This window comes from Panulirus ornatus, chromosome 6 (assembly GCF_036320965.1).
Source record: "Panulirus ornatus isolate Po-2019 chromosome 6, ASM3632096v1, whole genome shotgun sequence".
NCBI classification, from domain to species: domain Eukaryota; kingdom Metazoa; phylum Arthropoda; class Malacostraca; order Decapoda; family Palinuridae; genus Panulirus; species Panulirus ornatus.
Genome location: NC_092229.1, coordinates 5,017,623 through 5,039,385, shown reverse-complemented (window position 1 = coordinate 5,039,385; position 21,763 = coordinate 5,017,623). Strand labels below are relative to the sequence as shown.

The window sequence follows — 21,763 nt, the reverse complement described above, 5'->3', positions numbered from 1 at the left end:
AGTTTCACCTCTGAAACACCCAGAAGTGTTTTTTGTCGGGGCAAGTCACCAGACCCTCGAAAACGACATGCCTTTCTGGCTTGTGGTCGCTTATATCCAACTCGTATCTCTTCACAAGATTAGACACCGTTGCCATATCCAGGTATATGTCTTGACCTTGGTCAGTGATGAGGCACACGAAGTTGCGGCTCCACACTATCGGCGGACTCCACAATTAATCTCCCTGGCTCTTGCATTTTGACGAGCCAGAAGGGCTTCTCCATGTTCTGGCAGGTCACCTCAATCTGGAACACGTTGTACTCCTGTGACTTGTTCATCCTAATTTCCCACTCAGGATTCTTCATGATCTCTCGTAGGGTTTTCGCATCCGTATAAATGTCGCGGTCTGGAAGAGCGAGGCGGCATTCGCTCTCATCTTCGATGACTTCAATGGTGGAGGTCACTTTCTCGACGAAGTTGTTTGGCTGAGGCTTCTGAGCCAAGTGGTTATCTGGGAGCTGGATCACCCAGAGGGGCTTCATGTTCTGGCAGGCCACCTCAGCCTGGAACATAGTGTTCTCCTGTGGCTTGTGCATCCTAATCTCCCATTTAGAATCCTCCACGATGTCCTTTAGGGTTTTCGCTCTGATATAGATGTCGCGAACTAGAGCACTGAGTCGGCACTCTCTTTCTCCGTCGATAAACTATTTGGCAGGCTCTTGTCCCTCAACTTTCTGCTGGTCGGGCACCCTGACCAACCAGAAGGACTTCTCGTTGGGACAAGTGACCTTGGATTCTAACACATTGGACCTATCGGGTTTCTCGTATGTTTTCTTCCACTCAGGGGAGAGTAAGAACATCTCTTTCAGGGAGTTGTTGCTGATCTCCAGTGTCTGATCCACCCCGGAGACAAGGCAAACAACATCGTCCTCGTCGTTGTTGCCTGGAACGAGCTGAGAGAACGAGACGGCAGTGCGAGGTATTGGAAGTGGTTTCTTCCCCGGTTTCTGAAGAATGGTCTCGACTTTGAGATTCATCGTTAGATTGTACGAAGGCTCGCCATCGACGGTGGGAGGTGGTTTCTCTTCGACCTGCGGGGTCATTTTGAAGGTCGCGATAGGGTACTCATGCCTAGGAACTATCGCGACCCAGAGCTCCTGGTTGTAGCAGCCAGCGATCATGTGTCCCCCACTCTCGTTCTCACTGTGGGCCTGGAGGAGAAGGAGGTACAGCTCGCTGTCCGGGAGGATCTCTGAGTCGCCTGAGTATAGGCCTCTGCTATGGTACTCGAAGTGCACCCTGCGATGCTCAGGGTCCTGGACTTCGGGCTCCACGTGCAAAGTACAGTTGGGAGTACCTGGTCGCTGCCAGTGCCCCAGCACCGAGCAATTCGGCTTGGTGTTGGGGAACGAGGACCACTCCATCGCCAACGGCTGAGCCTAGCAAAGGAGCGTCAACCCGGACGCGACGCTGAACAATACATACAGTGTTTGGAATCGTAACATATTTCTATATAGCGTGTATTATTAATAAATTGTAAGTTCTGACGAAAATTTTTTGCAAGTTTTTGGCGCTTTAAAATGCTACGATAACTCATTGTATTCCCCTGAGAAATTATTTCTGGTTACGTGGAGACTCCCCTGGCCATATGAACCCATCCCTGGCAACGTGGACACACCGTATGCCCCCCCCTCCACACACACACGTTCCTAGCCACCTTTCCATTTTTCTAGCCATTTGGCTTGCACATTCTGGTCCACATAGACACAAACCACATGGACCACATAGACGTACCATGTGGTTATGTCCCTGGCCATACGAACACTTCTCGAGCCACATGAACATGTATATCCCTGGTCACGAGGACGTTTTCTTGACGATTTAGACACATAAGGAGCCACATGAACACACCCTTGGCCACGAAAACGCATCATCCCTGGCTACACCAACACATCTCTGGCCACACGGACACGCAACAATATTTCAGACTCCAACTGTTTCAACGAGTTTCAATTAGATATTGGGTAACCCTCGACAGCTTCAGGAGATGAAATAATCCTGTTAATCAATTCAAGATGTGAAGACCCACGTATTTTTCTCGTGTGTCGAAATCGGTCAGAGTTTATTACCGCGTTTCCCTGCAGGGTTCTGACATGTTTGTTCAGTGGGGTCAGCTGAGGTGGCTCTCCACAAGGTGCTGTAAGAATATAGACGCGACGTTGCAGTCCAAACGGATCACACTCAAAGGCTTCCATTGAGGCTCGAGACACGATCAGACACGGGTGGTAACCATTTTACATTTTTCCTTTTTTCTTGTAGGCTAAGATTTGAATGATTGCTTAAAATTTGATGCTAATTCTTTTTGTTTTTTTCTTTTTAAGGGAGGTGGGTGTAAATGAGAACTGAAACAGTTGTAATGAACCTTATAACACGTTTATATTAGTATACTTGACACAGAAATGTCGTACTATTCTTGACACAAAAGTGGCGCAAAACTTTACAAAAAAGTGGTGCCAAACTTGACACATAAGTGGTGGCAAACTTGACACTTAGTTTTGGTAACGCACATGACACTCGAGTCGGTATTCTAGACAGAGGTGTGGCAGCATACTTAACAAAAGTGGGGCAGCATACTTGACACAGAGGTGTGGCAGTATACTTGACACCCCCGCGGCACCGTGCCAGTCGCTGCCAGTTATGGCACTCGGAAGCCTCTGCCCCGCCAGTCTTTTGGGGAAACATCGCTAAGCCGCTTACGGAAATCAAAGTAAAGTCCCAGAGAGTGACTGAGATGTTGGGGAGGGAGGGAGTCTTATTGATGGTGGTGGTGGTGAGGGGTTGGAGGGTGAGGGAGACTACGGTGATGGTGATGTGGCGGGGGAGAGGATTACTGTGATGTTGGTGTGGAAGAACATGACATTTGAAGCTGTTGGTTGTGGGGTTGTAATGGGTGGGGGGATGGTGATGGGGAGAGAGACAGGCGTGGGAGGTGTGGTTCTGTTGGTGGTGATGGTGGTAGGGAAGCTGGGCTCGAGCAATAAGACTTACTCCTTGCTTACACACACACACACACACACACACACACTACCTCTCAAGCGAAGACATGAAAGAAAAAAGAGATTGACCTAAAAGTTCTGAAAAGCTAGCGAACTCGAGAGAGAGAGAGAGAGAGAGAGAGAGAGAGAGAGAGACACATAGCGAGCTGGTGGTGATGAAGGATGAAGGCGCTGGTGATGGGGTGTTGGTGAGAGAGAGAGAACGACTGATGGCGAGTTAACTCCTGCTGGCTTTGGCTGTTGGATGGATCTTCCAGTGGACTCATCACACTGTGAAGCGCGTGTTTGATATATTTGTGATTACTGTGTATGATTACTCTGTGATTCCTGTTTGTAATCATCTGTAATCACTGTTTGTGGTTACTATTTGTAATTTCTATTTATGATCACGATTTGTCATTACTGTCTGTGATTAATTTTTGTAATTAATATTTGTGATTACCATTTGTTTGGTGAGTGGTTTGACACTCTTGTTGCCCCGTCTCTCGACACTATATATATATGCACCCTGTCTTTACTCCCATGCACACACACACACGCTGATCTTTATTACCCTCCTCTGGACCTTCTCTATTAGTACTTTGTGCTTCGTAAAAAGCGTTGACCAAACTCGAGGAGGATATATTCAAGCTTTGTCGTGAATAATTTGCCGAATATTTCATTATCTGAATAATTTGGAATTGAGTTTTGTCTCCTGTTGCTTCAAAGATCTCTTAGCGTCGCGACTTCATTCACTCTGTCCAATCCTCCTGGATGTTTATTGACCTGGGCTGAATTGAATCGATTATGTTACGGATCAAATCTGAAAGTCTGTCAAGGTGTCCTTTTAGGATGATAACACAATGCTTATAACCCTCTTGTTTCCCCTTCATGAGCTCACCATCATAAAGTGACGTATTCAGATGTGTCTCTCGTCCTTCGGACTGTAGTTTGTTTACACAGATCAAGAAGAATAGCTGTCTCAGGATAACTACCCCTCAGCCACGTTGTTTTTTTCCCCCCTGCCACAAGGGGGGAAAATGTTTTTCCTCCCTGCTATCCAGGTATTTTTTTCTCCCCAGTTGAATGGGGAGATTTTTTCCCCATCATGGTAGGTATTTTTTTCCCCTGCAATAATGGGAGCTTTCCTTCTTAAATCGGGTAAGTTTTTTTTCCCTGCCATCAAGGGGAACACTTTTTTCCCTTTCCATCAAGGAACTTTATTTCCCCTACCATTAGAGAACTTTTTTTTTTTACCCCTTCCATCAGGGGAACGTTCACCTCTACCATCAGGGGAACTTTCCCCCTGTCATCGGGGAACTTTTTTTTTCCCCTGCCATCACTTGAATATTCTGTCCAACTAGAATATCTCCCCTTATTCCTGCTTGAAGATTCAGCTTCTTTACCAGTGTCAAATATTTTTTGGTGGTCCAGGACCAAACGATTCGTCCAGTGGGAGGGTGGGTTGGTGGGTGTGTGGGTTGGTGGGTGTGTGGGTTGGTGGGTGTGGGTGGATGGGAGGGTGTGTGGGTTGGTGTTTGTGGGTGGGGCAACGGCCATATCTCCGTTGATGTTGGAGACGATGGGGAACCTGGTGAAGAGCTGCGAGTGCCGTCCATGTTGGAGGGAGTGTTGGAGGAAGTGTAGGAATGTCGGAGGGAGTGTAGGAAATGTTAAATGGAGTGCAGGAATGTTAGAGGGAATATAGGAAATGTTGGAGAGAGCGTAGCAATGTTAGAGGGAGTGTAGCAGTGTCGGAGGGAGTGTAGTAACAACGTTGGAGGAAAAGTTGGGGATGGAGGAAGTGGAACCTGGTGGTGTCATCTACGACTGACGGTGGTGGCATAGCAATGACGTTGTGTGGCGGGGAGAGGAGAAGGCGGGGGAGGGGAGGAAGAGGAGATGGGGAGGGGAGGAAGAGGAGATGGGGAGGGGAAGGAATGCATCGCCTCCAGGAAATCTCCCCCGGGGTCGCAGACGAGCGGAAATTATCACGTGACTCACCCGTGGGGGGGGTGGAAATATATCTCTAGCTGGCGATAATTTATTTCCCGGAGTGTGTCGCTGGGGGCCAGAGATGTGCAAGTTTCTGTTGATTTGTGAGACTTGTTAGGGGGTGTGAGGGAGGGAGGGGGCTTTACCCTGAGAGAAACACTTTTTAAAACTTAAAAAGGTGATTTTCTTATTTTCTTCGCTTGAATCTATCAGCTCAGCAATTGCACGTACTAGTAAACAAAGCAATTCAAACAGCAATAGACTATTGGAGCCTTTCGAGGCTATTTGTGACTGTGTAAAAGATCAGAAACTCAGAATACAGTGGTGAAAGTTAGAGGACATTGGGATAATTCAAGGAGAATAAACTACAAACTGTTATATTGACTATAGAGACGCAAATAACGGAAGTTGTGGCCTTGGAGCGAAGTATTCATGGAATCTGTTCTTAAACGTATCAATAGTTCTGCTTGTGACCACTCTATTTGGCAAATCGTTCCGTATGTTAACATGCAGAGCAACATGATGTAAAGAACAAACACTAATATAATATGGAGGTTAGATATATATACCTTAAGCGAGACAGATTTTTTTTTTTTTTGAGACGCAGGATTAAGGAGCTTTTAAAAGCCCAGGAGGAGATGATCGAACACCACAAGGAATTCAGACTATAGAAGCAATAACCTCGAGGTAATTATACAGGAGTCTATAATGCGATCGATCGATGGTTTGATATATGTATATAGCTAGTGTTAGATATGGTAAGGGATCGCATGGAGTCTATCACGCGATCGATAGATTGATAGATGTATACAATTAGTGTTAGACATGCACAAGGATCGTATGACAGGAAAAGAAACAGAGCTGAGACTTGAGTAGAAACGGTGTCACACTGATGTGGTGAGGTGTGTACCTTCGCGTGTACGTTGAAGGAATACTGGAGTAAGCTGTTGACTGCTGTCATGAATGTTGAGGGAAAACAGACCGAAGGCAAACTCTCGTCGCAAGTCATCGGAGGTAGATAGACACACACACACACACACACACACACACACACACACACACACACACACTTATACGCACGCACGCACACACACACACACACTTTAGTCTTTCTTTTTAATATCTTTGTTGTTGTCGCTGTTCGTCTTATCCGTCTTGTTCACATCTTCGCCATTTTCTCTCCTCCTGTTCCTCTAATTCTTCAACCTTATCTTCTCTTGCCATCTACACCCCTTGTCTTTCTCCTCTCCCCTCTCTATCATGTCCTTTCCTTCATCCCATTTTCATCCCTTAATCCCTCCCTCCCCGGCTTCCTCTTCCTCCGCTCCCCAGATCTGCCCCTCCGATGGCTTCCTCTTTCCGCTTCATCCTCTCTGTAAGTCCCTCTAGTGATTAGCTTCCGGCAAGGGGGCCTGGACAGGCCAAGTGGACAAGCAGGCAAGTGGCCAAGTGGACAAGCAGGCAAGCGGGGAAGCAGGCAGGAGGAGAATGGGCAAGTGGGTAGACAGACCGATATCCTTCTTGATCGTCTACCTCACTCTACCCTCAATCTACCTCAAGCCTACCCTCCTTCCTCCATCCCACACTCCCTCAACGCACTCTTATCCTTCACCCCTCTATCGGATATCCTCTGGAAGTCTTCCCGTGTATCCTTCGACTCGCTCTCTCCTCAGCCAATCCATCTGGTTTCCCATCCTTATCCACTTCCTCTTATCGACGACCGAGCGGCCTCGTGAAATGAGGGAGCGACGTAGAGTCATGTGCGCTTCGTGAGTCTGGAGGAGACGTGGCGACGTTTATAGATCGGCATCTTTCTCTCAAAACATTTTCCGAGTCTCACCGTTACCTTGCCTCTACTCTGTACGCCTCTAGAGCTCTTAGATTACCGTAGGATTGATTAAATTGTCTATCAGAGATTACATTATCTATCGTAGACACTTGTGGGATCTATTTTCTAACATTCTTTGCTTGACATGATTGATACATTAGGTTGAATTAGTGAAGACATTCATCGCGTACCATACACACTGCTCTCACGTACACGTTCCTTCCTTCCCCCCCACCCTCAATCTTCCTTCCTCTTCTCCCTCCTCCCAAGACCTCTCCCAGAGGCCGAGGAGGGGAGAGGGAGCGTGTGTGGCGAGGAATATGACAAAGGTTTTCTCTGAGAGGTCGTTGTAACCGAGGGGCCATATTTACACGTCATTGGCTGCTGATGACGAGGGCCTGGCTCCTATTGTGGGGATAATTACGATATCCGAAACAACGGGAAGGAGAGGCGCATGAGGATTAGAGAGAGAGAGAGAGAGAGAGAGAGAGAGAGAGAGAGAGAGAGAGAGAGAGAGAGAGAGAGAGAGAGAAGAATGACTTAATGGCATGTACAGAGAGGAAGTTCCAATGGAGGATCAAGTAAGGGAATTGACAAAGGTATCTAGACTTCGTTGGAGAGGCTGAAGGGGGCTTACATGCCGACAAGGATGTAACGAAAGACACACATACACACACCTAGCCAGCTGGGCAGGAGAAACGATCGGCGTTACCGGACTCCGCCCACTCGAGGTTACACCTCCAGTGGGTAGCTGACCTACCTCTGTATCCATGTGCCTACGATGGCTCACTGGGATGTATCTATCACAACTTGAGCTTGAGAAATTCCTTTCGGTTGACAGAATCGATGCATTTGGGTTTTAATTTTCACGAACTATGGTTTGTTTCGTTTTAATTATCTAGTTTCTTAAAGCAGTCAGGGTGTGAATTACGCATTCCAATTCCTGAAATGAGAGTAGGGTCTTTTGAAAGTTATCTATTGTCAAAACCTAAGATAGCCTAGTATAATCTACTCTAACTTACCCTAAGTTTAATCTAACCTAGCCTAACTTAACTAAACATACGCTGGGATAACCTAACGTGACACGATCTAACCTAGCCTAACCTAACCTATCAACAACTAACCTTGCATAACCCAGCCCCATCAACATAATCTAAAGACAACCTAACCTAATATAATCTCGCGAACCTGAAGGAAAAATGATCAAAACTGCTCTTTGACCACAGATGGGAGATCTGAACCCATGTCGTAAAAGAGATGAAGAACAACAAGGTTCAAGTGGAGTTACTGAAGGTCAATAATAGGAGACAGAAAAAAAACAGTAGAGCAAAGTGACAGAGAAGATTGTATCCATTTCGAAGCAAGATCTCGATAGGGAGATGTTGTTTCATTTATATTTTCAGTGAAGGGAGAAGATGGATTATATTTCGAGTGAGAGACGTGTGTTGGACGAAGATGAAAATTGATACTGTTAGTGAGGGGGGAAACTCTTCGTTACCTAAGTACATAGGAAGAGCAGATGACAAGAGACCTAATGATCGAGAGGTTATCTATTGTCATAATCTCGTGTGTGGTAAACACTTGTAGATGGTGAAACCAATGTTGTCTGCCTATAGAATAACTTTAGTTATCGCTTTCAACTCCAACACCCTGTGATCAGTGTAGAGTAATGGCGCGATCACCTCTGTGAAAAATCGATTATACGATAACATTAATCCCTCCGTATGGTCCCACAATGAGGGGCTTAATACTGCCTGATTAATACTGACTTGACGTAGAACGACCACCCTGAGCATTCAAATTACGATCAGAAAATGAATCGTGTGAGTAATGCAATAGTGGAAGGATCATTAGCCCTACAAATTAACATACCGTAAGAGGTAATGATAGGGCCATTCCCTCTCAATAGGCCAGATTAATTACGTGGTTAATCTCCTTAACAACCTAGTATTAAAGGTCAGAGGCATGAACTAAACAGCTACATCCACACACTGTTAATCCCACGGCCGGCCAGAAACTGACGGGGTCAATGTGAATGACATAATCCAGTCTTGTCTTTGTGAGCGATTACTCGCATGAACAATCCAGGATGGACGTGATCATCAACTGAGTAAATGCGATTACTTAACGTGGAAACAACACGGCCAAGGTCGCACACATGCACTGACGCGCGCACACACCACGCACACACACACACACACACACACTCGTCAAAACAGTCCAGTCTATAACGACAAGGGTCTTTGTTGACTGGCATAGACAACACTATCATATACGTAAGTCACTCATTTCTCTATGAACTGTTGCATTTGTCTTTGTCTACTTAGCGTCCTCCCCCCATCCCCCATTCCCTCCCCTCAACACACTTGTCCCTCTACCTCACTCCCTTCTTCCACCCACCCACCTACCGTAACCCGACCCACCACGTGTGTGACAGAACAAAGAGGATCACCATAACATTTACTACCCCATCTCGCGGGAGTTCCAGCAAAATCAAAGTTTGAAGGCGACGCGTTCTATATCTACACACATCGATCCCCCCGACATCGTCGTCGCCTGTCGCGGACAGACAGACAGACAGACAGACAGATTGTCAGGAGACGATTTTCGTAAAGTTCAACCACCTTTTTTAGCAAGTACGTTGACATTCTGAGGAAAGTTAATCGCGCTGATATACATCCAGGCAAGGGGTGGCTCATGTATAGTTCGTCAGCGAAAGCCTTTGTTGGTCTGAGGCGCGCTGTTGTGGTTTGTATGTGTCGGCAAAATTGTTTGCCAGCCTGAGAGGCTGACTCTTTGTTCGCTGGCGAGATCATCCGCTAGAGTAGGTAGGTGGTTTTCCCGAGCAGTCATGTCCATAGGTTAAGGTCGGCTCATGAATAAAGTCATTTCATGGATCGGGTCATTCTACGAGTCAGGTCATCGATCTTCCATGTCATTCCATGGGTCAGGTCATCTTCCATGTCATTCCATGAGCCAGGTCATTCTCCCTGTCATTCCATGGGTCAGGTCATCATTTCATGGCTACCTCCATCGGTGGCATGACTTCCCATCGAGGAAATAGCTGTATGGGAAGAGTTCGTCGGAAATAACTTGCCAAACATCATAAGGGGAACAAGTCTGGCTTCCCTGGAGCGAGGTTACGCTTTCCTGCTGGGTAATGCCACTTGCAGCCAACACTTGAACCAACTGGAAACTGGAAAGGAATAATATCTTTTGTTTCTGTTGGTATGATGGAGATAGTAAGTTCAGGGATAGAAGGAATAGGAGCGACGTGGTATATGGGGGGCGAGTTTCTTTCATTGAGCACATGAAGCATAGGCTGTAGGGCTCAGCTGTTGTGTTTGGTCTTTGTGATGTACCTGACAGTTCAAGGCTCTACTTGTGCAAATGAGGCCATTGTTTGCTTGTTCTTGACGTTATCTTGCTGAAGTGGGAGACATACGTACCTTTCAACATGTTTTAATCACACAAGTAAAATTAAAAGTTTATCACTTGACATCGTCTACCCCTGTATTTCCTTTTATTTCTAGTATATCCTGGGGAGTGTGGTAGGAACGGTGGTCTTCTCCCTGAGTCCATCCTGGAATATCAACCTTGGAGACAGAGATAATGGGGAAAATTCTATCTGCTTGTCCAATCTCTTGCTCAGTCCAAGCCTGGAATATGCTGGCCAAACTTTTAACTAGCATACTAGCATACTTGGCATATCTCTTGCCATGACCAGCTCTCCTTGACAACGTGTGTGTGTGTGTGTGTGTGTGTGTGTGTGTGTGTTAAAATGGTATCTTCAGAAAGCTTAATGTCTCGCATATTTGTTTTTACAGTTAATAATCTCAATTTCGACAAATCCACTGCGGGTTAAGGCTGAGAATTTCGCCTATCTAGCTTGTGTTTTGTGATTTGATTAAAGTTAATGACAATATTCTAATCAGACTTGATCATCTCTTTTTTATCGTGACTAATCAATCGCTAAATGATTTTCTCGACGAACCCCCTTGAACATTACGGTACGATCCTTTGTAACGTACTACAATTGAGTACAACGGTACAATCCTTGGTTAACACGGTATACTACCATTGAGTACAACGGTACAATCCTTGGTTAACACGGTATACTACCATTGAGTACAACGGTACAATCCTTGGTCAACACGGTATACTACCATTGAGTTCAACGGTACGATGCTTGGTTAACACGGTGCAAACATTGAACACGACGGTACCATGATGCTACTACCACTGAGTACAACGTTACCATGATGGTACAACGGTACGATCATGACGGTACCAACAATGAGTACGACAGTATGATAACAAGACCCTTAAATTTCGGTCGGGTCAAATGCCATGTCGCCATACCATACAAGCCGTAACCTCGTACTCAAAGGTCATACCATCGAACTGAAGGGTCGTCGCACGGTCTTACCCAAAGGTCGTATAGTTAGGCTTCAAGGTGGGGAATGTCGTACGCACGGGGGTTGAACGATCTCATCTAAACACTTGTCTCAAGTCGTATCGTTCATGGCTCTAAATTCTAAGAGACGAAAACAAATTCTCCTCATTTGAATTACAAATCTGAAACCTCGGAACATCGAAGCGATTATAAGTGGATGGATCTGGATAGCGAAGACGATACTAACCTAAGGTGAAAGTGAAGCCTTCCGAACCTGTTGAATGAAGTAGTTATTGATCTTCCAATGGAAAGCTCAAGGAAGCTTCGAACTTGCAAGTGGTGATGAGGACGAAACATCGAACCCACACCTACTGGTCCTCACTGTACAAACTTGTCTGGGACAGATAGATACATTTCTGAAATCTACCAAGTGGAAAAGATTCTATAAGACTTTTTAACTCTTTTGCCTTTTTATTCTGCTCTATCTCGTATGGTTTTCTCTTCCTCTGTTCTTGTCTTTGTCCCTACATCTGTCTGTCTTGCTGTCTGTCTGTCTGTCTTGTCTTTCTCTCTCTCTCTCTCTCTCTCTCTCTCTCTCTCTCTCTCTCTCTCTGTCTCTCTCTCGGGCTATATAGAAAAGTTCTCTCAGCCTTTCATAATAGGCTACGTGTTTCATTCCCTTTCTGGCTTATGCAAATGTATCTGGACTCTTTCTCTTGTTTACAAGTTTCACTAGTGTCTTTCGTGACCCTACGGCACTGACAGTATGTATTACTTTTAGGTCTTTCTGTATAGGAGAGAGAGAGAGAGAGAGAGAGAGAGAGAGAGAGAGAGAGAGAGAGAGAGAGAGAGAGAGAGTGGAAGAAAAAATACGTCAAATTTCCAAGATGACGAGAAAAGAGTATAGAAGATCTGGCAGTATTTGCCCAGTACTTTCCTCAGCTGTCGTCTGTCCCAGGTTATTACATGTTCCATATCCGCTCCCTCTGACATAGGGAGAGGACCTCAAAAGGGGCGGCCAGACCACCATGCTGTGTGGTATGGTGTGTCCGGATGTATGCTTGTGGGAGGTGTATGCCTGCTACGGGAGGAGGGGACGGGGCGTCGTACACGACTGTTGCTGTCTGAGGATGATTATGGGACTCTGTTGACTCATCCCTTCTGTCGTTGAGGCTCCTGCAGCGCTCAGGAGCTGGCCACATCCACCGGTCGGGACCATGGGTCGTGTGTGCGTATGTAGCGTGTGCTTCTGTGTGTGCAGTTGAGTGTCGGGCAAGTGAGCAGTAAGTGATTGGTGTCCTCTTTATGGGAGTTGCCTTGTGAACTTGAAGGGTCTTGGGATGTGTTCAATCAGTGTTTGTGGTGTTGTAAGGATGGGTGGTGTCCAAAGCGCAGACATGATAGTGTGACTCGTGTTTATCTGGGGAGTGTAGCTTCTCGTGGGTCATATATATGTAAAACTTGGTTAGTTATACAACCTTAGGGTCCCATTTATGAGGCTCCTGCAGCTCCAAGACTGCGCCCCAACAAGAGCAGGTCAACGACGGAAGCCATCAGAGCGAGAACTTCCTCGACGAGACTGTATTCCTCTCCCCCTCCACTAGCCGTAAAGCTGTCGATGTTTACGCGTGGGGGGTGAAAAAAAAAGATAAATCCCCGGTGATAACAGGTCTTCCTATACGGGTAACCGCTTGCCTCGTCACGGACGTCAGCGTTGCCAGCTGAGAGACGCATGCTTTAACCCGTTTGTTTAGGGATTATCAGGGTGTCAAGGGGCGTCAGGGTCCACTGTGCAGGTCACCCTCTCTCTCTCTCCCTCCTCCTCCTCTCTCCCCTCTCCCACCCCCGTCTCATTCTTCATCCCTAATGTGGTCTCTCTCGTAGCCACTTCAAAGCTAGTGGGTCGTTAAGCTTACTATCCGGCCACTGATTTGAGTGTTGCTCATGTTTTATGGTCGTGTGTGTGTGTGTGTGTGTGTGTGTGTGTGTGTGTGTGTGTGTGTGTGTGCGTGTGTGACTAATTTATGCCATCCAGTAATTTCACCAGATCATGTTCCTCCTCCACAGGTAGGTTGCCTGGCCCTGGTGGAGTTATAGTGGAGTGGGGACATTTGTGGAGTACTTGTCGAGAACACCTGGGGGCGCTTGTGGATCTCTCCACCTCAAAAAATGATTCGTGCGTTGTCATCGAACTCTAGTGGGTCCAGCTCCCCCTTCACAGTCTTCGTCAGGTAAGCTGAGGTGGTCTTCTATTTAGTCTTGGTGGGTTCGTTCGTGGAGGTGAACGTCCGTGGTCCTCGTGTGGTGTCATGTGGAACCCTGGAAAAGCGTAGCCAGAAACTTAAAGCTTCCGTAAAGTCGTTGTTGTTAGGACTTGTCCAAAAGTTTCCACTTACGTGGTGGAGCCTTGTTAAAGCTTCAGTTTGCCTCCTCCAAACTCGTTGTGGAACACGTTAAAAGTTTCAGCAGGCACGTGGTGGAATCCTGTTATAAAGTTCCATCAGGTTTCATCACGTTAAAGTTTCTGTAGGTTTGCCCTGTAGCCCTGCTCAAGTTCCAGTAGGTATGTGATAGGATACTGCTAAAGTTCCGATACGTATGTGGTGGAACCCTGCTTAGATTACAGCAGGAGCATTTATTCTACTAATTTTTTCTGTCGCCTCTTTGTTTGAAGCAGAGAGTGAGATAGATAGATAGATGGACACACACACACACACACACACACACACACACACACACAGCTAAAGCCTTAAGAGGAAGTGTGAGTTGCTTGTGTGTGTGTGTGTGTGTGGGCGGGGGGGGGGGGGGGGGGGGGTGAGCAGGAGCATTTCAAGCAGAGAGCCAAATTAACTTTTGAACTCCCGACGTAAATTCCTGGACACTTAACAGCATAGAAATACACAGACGCTGCGGGCGTGTGTGTGTGTGTGTGTGTGTGTGTGTGTGTGTGTGTGTGTATAACCAGACCTCACGACAGAGCCGTTATGACCACACTGAACGTTCTGCGCCATCTTGTCTTCAGGCAAAACGCTTAAGCTCTCCATCCTACCACCACGATAAAACCGAGAGGGACGAAGAAGTCCCCCCCCCCCCTGAGAGAGAGAGAGAGAGAGAGAGAGAGAGAGAGAGAGAGAGAGAGAGAGAGAGAGAGAGAGAGAGAGAGAGAGAGAGTTTAATCCAGTCTGTTTATTGGGGGGGTTGGTTTTCGAAGGCTTTTGCGCCGGCAGCCCCTCTCGCTGGCTCACCCATTACAACCATATACTAGTGGGGGATTACCCCGTGAATCGGCCCAATCACGGGGTAACAAGACATTAGATTTCGCGTAGGGAGGCGGCGGGACGCAGCCTACGAGGTGGGGTGGGTGGTGAGGAACGGCTGTGGAATGCTGTTGTGGTTTTACAACAATGGCGGGATATAGACTGCCAGTAGGTGTACCCCTATTGCCTTTATACCCTTTCTCTCCCCCCATCCTCCTCTTCCTCCCCTTACTCCTTGTGGGTAAGGGGAGAAGGATGTAAGGTGGGGGGGGGGGGAAGTGGTAAGGGGTTAGGTAGATGGCTGGCTACCTGAAGGAGAACCAGGAGGGGAGGGAGCGGTTGCGAAAGACAGTAGGGCCACAGGAGCAGTCAGTTGTAGTGAGGGATGGACGATGGACAAGCGAGTAAGCAGAGACAGACAACTCTCTCTCTCTCTCTCTCTCTCTCTCTCTCTCTCTCTCTCTCTCTCTCTCTTTCTCGAGAGAGAGAGAGAGAGAGAGAGAGAGAGAGAGAGAGAGAGAGAGAGAGAGAGAGAGAGAGAGCTAGGCAGATGTGTGGAAGGATCTGTGCAGCTTGAAGAAAGGGCATATTCTGGGTATCGCGGACCCGTGTAGAACGTGGCCTCTCTTTAATAAATTTGGGGATGATGTTTTCCCCCGTCCAGCACTTGTAGATTTTTTAGCTCTGTTGGAGGAGGCCATTTGTGTCTTTTTCTCTGCCCAGCTCCTTCAGTTGAATCTTTGTGTCTACAGAAATTGAGAATATTCTCTTCCTTTGAGAGAGTGGGTGCACATAGAGAAGGTTATTATATATATATATATATATATATATATATATATATATATATATATATATATATATATATATATATATATGTATATATATATATATATATATAAACCAGAGAATAAAGTCGCTAGTGGACTAACAAGGCAAAGTTTTACCACACATGTAAATAAACTTTTAGCAGTCCACGCAGGAGTAGCATACTATAAGTGCTTTTATCCGTATAAGTGATGCCACTACTGCGTTGTACATGTAAAGTATAGGTACTCGTACCCGCTTACTGCATATATATATTCGAACCAAGTTGTTTAGAAGTGGAATGAGGATCTTTATAACAGGGGAAAACAGAATTGCTGTGGCGAGCCAGACCTCTTTGGGGGACCTTAACTTTAAAAGTTTTCGTAGTGGAGAGAGAGAGAGAGAGAGAGAGGCTACGTATTCTGCAGTATCCCGAAGGGAGTGGAATGTAAACACCGACTGTGGTGTGGAACGTTGCTTTCTTAATAACACGGTCAGCAGACGAAGATCCTCTCGCTGGAAGGAGCAAGCAATGTAGAAGTTATCTTTATGGAAGCAGAAGGATTCCCTGATGGTTGGTGGTGATGGACAACACCAGACGAAACACGAACTCAAGATGAGATAGAGAAATTAAGAGAAAAATTCTCATTAGAACTAATGCTGGTTAAGCGGGGAGTTTAAGTCGTTCCTTGTCAATAGTAGTCATTCGAGGTAACCTTTTGCCGCAATAGTTACCTGAATTTTGGTCGTTCCATATGAAATGGAATATTGGTTTATTCCGTTCTTTGTTCACAGTTCACTGTCATACGTGAATGGAGCCTTTTCGACGTAGACAAAACTTGACCTTGATGGGGACAAAAGGGAAATCCAAGTTTCATGATCATTGAGAGATAAGATTGATAACAGGACTGTGGTATGTATGGAGCGTCTCATTATAGTACCGTCAAAGACAGTGGAGTAGCAATGTATCTGAATCTGTTGATTTTCAGATTGATTTTAGAGGTAAATAGTTCTTTCGTAGTGTATTGCCATAATTTCGAACCTATTCATTGAAGCCAGATCAATAGTGAATCTAATACTTTGCTTATAGAATCCACGTTGACTATTAGATGAAGGATAGCTAGAGCTTTAGCTTGTCTTGACTCTTGAAGACTCTAGACAGAGATCTGAACTCAGTTTCTCTAAATAAACATGCAGACCCAAGGAGGTCTCATGGAAGTTTGGAAAATATTGAATGATTTTGACAACACAGCTCAAACGAGTTCTCATTTTCATGTTAGAGATAATATGATGAGACAATTCAAGAGGAGGAGATGTATCATAAACGTGGACAGACATTTGATCTGCAGTTTTAAGAACACTGGAATATACCAGTTCCATGGAAGTGTTCTCCATCCAGACATTTTTTTTTTTCCTCTCGGCTTCTGTCTTTCTCCTGCGGGTTGTTGTGCCAGAGGGAATGGTGAGAGGGAGGAGTCTTCTACTTTACTGCCCTGTCTCCATCTATAGAGGTGGGTGGGGAAGGGCCTTCTGCTTTAGTATCTCCAGCTATAGTACTGGGGAGGGAGGTGCCTTCTGCTTTAGTATCCTGTCTCCAACTATAGTAGTTGGTGGGGAGGAGCCCCCTACTTTACTATCCTGTCTCCATCTATAGTGGTGGGTGGGGAGGAGCCTCCTGCTTTACTGTCCAGTATCTACCACCAATAAGATTATTTCCACAGGTCGCTAACACTGTCCTCCATCACATTACCTCGTCATGGACCATCAGGTTTCCAATCATCCGTTCTTCCCATGTACTTCTACAGGATAGACCCCTTGACTGATTGAACCCGACCGGCAGTAGACAGAGGACCGACCCCGTCCTGTCTACTTGAACCTTCTAGCTAGCAGGCGAGGGACCATCCTTTCCAACCCCACCCACATTGAGACTTGGAAGGTGAGGAGGAATGTCAACTCGCATCCCTCAGGCAGGAAGACTTCAACCTTGAAGACCGCGCACCTCCTCTGACCCACCCCCACTAGTCTACCCACCGTCCTCATCCTCCACCACACAAAGTTTTCAATTTTCCTTCCGTAAGTTCGTCTGTGGACCCTGTCCCTCTGACAAACGCGGACAGACACCCACAGACTCGCCAGTGTCTCCGTGCTATGCTAGAGCCATTCGCAGTAGGGGGGGGGGGGGTTTGTACTCTATTTCGTCCAAGTTGTGTAATCCACTTTGTCAGGACTTCGGCAGCGGCTATTCATACAGCTGACGGTGCCCCCCCACCCCACCCAACATGGGCAGCACCCCGAAGCCTCCCGTCCCAAACTAACTGGCGCAAACTGTTATCCAGCTGAATCTGAGGAGCGAATGGGAGAAGACATCTTAAAATTGGGTTGGTTTCCCTTGGCTACCTTGCTCTGAGGGGGAAGGGAGGAGTTGGGGGGAGGAGGAGGAGCAGCAGCAGCGGCAGCAGGAGGAGGAGCAGGAGGAGGAAGGAGGAGGAGGCTGTGTTGATTGCCATGACTTTGGGGGATGTGGGTCCAGCGGCTGTGGCAAAGGGTATACACGACGAATACTCTCTCTCTTCTCTCTCTCTCTCTCTCCCTCCCCCAGCATACAGCCATTTCTCCCCTGACGCACATTTTCCTACGCCACACAACTGCCCAAGTTCCCTCGTTGTCTTTCTTTGCATAGACTACAACATATCCGATTTCCTGTTTGCTCTTCCCTCACTGTCACACCCCTACACCCTCTCGCTCATGCAGTTCTCCCCTCTTTCTCTCTCTCTTTCTCTCTAGTTCTCTCTTTCTCTCTCTATTGCATCTTCCCTTCCTCATGTTCAGTGGCTCATCCTTAGTTTCACACTCTCTTCCATCCCACTTCACTTTCCTCTCATCCCACTTCCCTCTCATCCTCTCCTCTCTCTTCCCACTTCTCCCTGGGACTTCTACTCTCACCCCGACACTTCTCTTCCCCTTCATCTCGCTTTCCTATCAACCCCATTATCTCTTCCTTTAAACGGCTTCCGACTTCATCAGTTCATTTATCTAATTTACGTGTAATAATATTTGCACATACTTGATGAAAGTATTTGCATTGATACGTATATATATATATATATATATATATATATATATATATATATATATATATATATATATATATATAACGCATTCATATGTACATGTATACGTTCATACACCCGTATTTACATAGACTTCAGACGATCAGTACTAGAATCGTACTAAGTATATGTGTTCGTATCAGCCCCACCACATAGTCAGGAATACTACCTTTTTCCTTACCTCGTATAATCTTTAGATCCACAAGTTGCACTCGATGCACCACACCACTTCGATACATCTCATCCTTGGGCGGCCGTAAACTTATAGACCTCCTCGCCACAGATATTGCGGGATTCCCTGACCAAACAGCCTCGTTCGTCACAAAAAGCCTGGCACAACTTAATAAAGTCTACCTTTCCCATTTTAAGCTGGGGGTTGGGGGGCGAGAGAGAGAGAGAGAGAGAGAGAGAGAGAGAGAGAGAGAGAGAGAGAGAGAGAGAGAGGAGAGAAGCACGAATCTATTGTTTCTTCAGTAACTGAGTTCAATCGTCGGGTTACCGAGAGTACCTCAAATAGATTAGAATTGCCCGTTCGGCCAGGAGCTTCCGTCAGAGTCGTGGCCATGTTCACCGTTCATAGCTCCTCGATCTTCGTGAATATTCCAGTTCTAGTTCGGCTTGAACATAGACCGAGGCTGCACCAAGATGGCCCACACCTCGGTAGCGGTATGACTCTTGTGTCTCCCACACGGACAGGAATATACCAGCCTCACTTCCCCACACATGAATCATTAACACACCAAGAACCAGCGGTGTCCAGACGTCCCTAGTTCTCCACGATAGGTCTACTGCTCCTGCAGGTGGTACATCACAAGAGCAGGACCTCTCGCTCGCTCCTGGCCTTAGACCCTCGTCATCAACGTCCTGACCCAGATGAAATAAGTGTCAGAAATGGCATCATGAGGAAGGTCCCGTAACCAGCCAAGCATATATATATATATATATATATATATATATATATATATATATATATATATATATATATATATATATATATATATATATATATATATATAATTAGACTGAGAAAGATAACATGTATGTACAACGAAATAGCCAAGGCATGATATCTGTGCATTAGGAGAGCAAAATTAAATGAAGCAACTATTTGAACTGATGCCGTTCGTAATACACTCCACCTTACGGCAGACCTTCAGGAGACTGACACTGGCGGCTACTGAAATCGAGAGGGCTTCGATCTAGTATCTTCAGGCTACGAGGCAGGCTAGACTCAATCCACTTTGTATAAATGATGATAATGTTGATAACAAGAACATAAACTATTGTCATTTAAAGATGAGCTGGAAACCTCCAGATTCATCTTCATTTCTTTGACCATGTATCACTACAACACAGTTTCATTCTGCTCTTTGGGCGAGTCATTAAGAACCTTCACTTAAGGAGGTTCTTCGAGGCGATCCCCTGGCACCTCTCCTGTCTTGCATAGCGGGTTCAACGTTCGGTACGTGGAAGATGACACAGAGACTGATACTGAAGAGCACAAACTGGCAGATCGCGTAGCGGCCTCCCTACTGGGTACCCAAATACGACCTGTGTCTAGTCATTCCATCCTAGTGACTAACTCTGATGACCGTAAATGACACGAGATAGTAAGGTCCCCGTCGACGATCATGATGCTATCCTTTCATCAAACATTTCACTCGTGTAGGATAGTCTATGCAAGATGCCCTCTTTTGTTTATCAGTCGAGGATGATTAGATTCCCATGTGTGATATAGAGAAAAGGTTCCAAAACTCTCCATAGGCAATTCTTGGTGGGATGAAAGGCCAGACGCTCATCCTCTTGATTATGGAATATGTCTTTCCTGTTCACCTTCGCTGCTTCCAAGGAATCTGTGACTGAAAATGTACTAGATCACCGCTAGCAGGGGGAAACCCGAGCTTATTCTACGGCTTTACCTTCTGAGACACCCGCGCAAACCTCTTCCTTCCGCAGTGGCCCTCCCGAGGGACCACAAACAAGCAGATTGAGACAGGCCCCATTGTGCAGAGGACCTCTTCTGTTCTCCTCGAAGGTGCCTTATCTCCCAGACGGGAGAGAGAAAGGAGAGAGAAACTGGGAGAGGAGGGAAGGAAGGAACTTCTTCTAGTGGTCACCAAAGTGACCTGGGATCATCCTGTGAGAGGCAGAGGCTCCGTCCACATCGCACTGCTTTGACCAACAGGTTCTCTGTGTTGCTCTGCCTCTTCTCTGCCTCGCCACCCGAGGTCCGTAGTCCACACACGACCGTGAGTACATCTGAGGCAGATAAATGACAGGCCAGCAGGAGGTGCATGCCTGGACTGCAGGAGTTGCAGCAGGTGGCTCGCTACACGCTCTTAGGTTTAACGACATCATCAGGAGAGAGAGAGAGAGAGAGAGAGAGAGAGAGAGAGAGAGAGAGAGAGAGAGAGAGAGAGAGAGAGAAGCCTGGCCACACAGCAGCTTGAAGACACAGTGTGGCTTCGACACGGACACACTTGATGGTAGTTGGAAGAGCTTCTGAAGGCTTGTCACTACTACTCAGGGCATCGCCCCTCTTCCTGATATTTAAGAGAGAGAGAGAGAGAGAGAGAGAGAGAGAGAGAGAGAGAGAGAGAGACAAGGACTTGATCACCGTTAAACTTTTGTCTCCGATGGCTCGGAGACTCTCCGCTCGTGGGGGCCAAAAATTCCCGGGAATTCCTTAATGAGCGAGACAGAAACCACCTCCCCCCACATCCAAACCACTGAGGAGACCCGGCGGTGTCTTATCATTAATTCCAGAGCCTGAGGTACACACGCTCCGGCGGCGGCGGGGAGGAGGAAGGAAGGAAGGCCCGCTTGAATTATCAAACCAGTATTGTGCCCGAGTGAATCTGCTTCACAGTCGTAAGTATTCGCTGATCGTCACGGGCGCGTTGGGGTAATGAGACGACTTGATATAAATGTGGTGAACAGAGAGTTTTCATTCGAGGATTTATTAGGTGTTACTAGAGTCTTTGTCTCCCTGTGGCTACACCGCGAACTAAGACTCGACCTCGGCGGGGTTGTGTCATCGTCAATGGACAGGAAAGGAAAGTTTCTGTCGAGGATCATTTTGCACTAAAGGAATCCATCGCTTCCCTGCTCCGAATTGGACTGCAACCTCGAAGCTGTAGAAGCACCATAGAGGGGTTCTAGGGTTATGATATATATATATATATATATATATATATATATATATATATATATATATATATATATAATACACTCTTGCTGAAGCCAGGTACTCGCATTATCGAATGGCCCACTGGCCCTGAGGGAAGGATGAACAGCAGGGTGGACTTCGGATAGACAGAATGACGCGACCAGGATTCGAATTCCTTGTGAAAGACAAT

General features: G+C 46.5%; 1 protein-coding gene across 6 annotated transcripts in view; it reads left to right on the top strand.

The window, feature by feature from the left end:
- The window catches only part of LOC139749022 (lachesin-like), a 312,483-nt gene that overhangs the window by 171,121 nt on the left and 119,599 nt on the right, over window positions 1-21,763 (top strand). For 2 of the 6 annotated variants that reach the window (XM_071662407.1, XM_071662405.1), the window contains exon 2: window positions 13,301-13,464. The exons of the other annotated variants lie outside the window; for them this stretch is intronic. The gene's annotated coding sequence lies outside the window, so the exon portion shown is untranslated. The remainder of the gene's footprint in view (window positions 1-13,300; window positions 13,465-21,763) is intronic. 6 annotated transcript variants of the gene reach the window in all.